Source organism: Dipodomys ordii, unplaced genomic scaffold (assembly GCF_000151885.1).
Source record: "Dipodomys ordii isolate 6190 unplaced genomic scaffold, Dord_2.0 Scaffold63, whole genome shotgun sequence".
Classification (NCBI taxonomy): Eukaryota; Metazoa; Chordata; class Mammalia; order Rodentia; family Heteromyidae; genus Dipodomys; species Dipodomys ordii.
The window spans coordinates 1,707,427-1,708,230 of record NW_012267279.1 but is presented as its reverse complement, the minus strand read 5'-3'; positions in this window follow the sequence as shown (position 1 = coordinate 1,708,230).

Genomic DNA, 804 nt, shown 5'->3' with positions numbered 1-804 from the left:
GTCCAGGAAAGCAAGAGCATAGTTGTGAATGGAAAGCGCCGCTGGTATCCTACCCGGCGAGGGCGCGCGGACCAGGTCAGACCCAGGGCTCTCAAGTGGCCTCCAAAGCCCCACCACTCTCGCACTTGGGCAACTAGGCTTCTCTCAGGCATATTCTAGTCCTCTTACTCCGTTCCTTAAGACATCATTTAAAAAAAAAAAAGATATTTGGGGGAGAGGTTCCCACCCTCATCACCCCTAGAAAATGGGTAGGCAACGCTGAGGAGCTGCGGGAAAGTGGTAATGCACCCCAATCATGCTGACCCTCCCAACTGGCAAGCCTTCCCACATCGTCGGCCACACCATTCTCCCTAATTCATATTCCCACCTGGGAAGGGGGGCAGGAACAGACCTAAAAGATCAGTCAGTGTGCACAGGCCGGGCCCGGCCAGGATAGCCATGTCATCCCCCGCAGGGCCCGGGCCCGGCGCTGCCTTTCCAGATTCCTCAGCAGCCCTTTGCTGGCCGTGGGGGGACCCGGCCCCGGGAACCTGTCTTTGGGCAGACATCACCCCAGGTTCCAGCGGGGAACGCAAGAAGGACGGGCAAGAGTTCGGTCACAAAGAAGGCCAGTTGATGGGGCGGTGAGATCCCCATTCCTGCGTCTCCAGCCACTGACCCCGGCCCCCCGCGCCTGCGCCACCCGGGACCCAAGAGTGTGGGACCCCAGGCGGGGCACAGGTCCCGGGCCGCGGGGAGCGACAGGGTGCGTCAGAAGTCACTCGTGGGGCCTAGCTCAACTTTCAGAGGAGCGCGGAGCCCGGG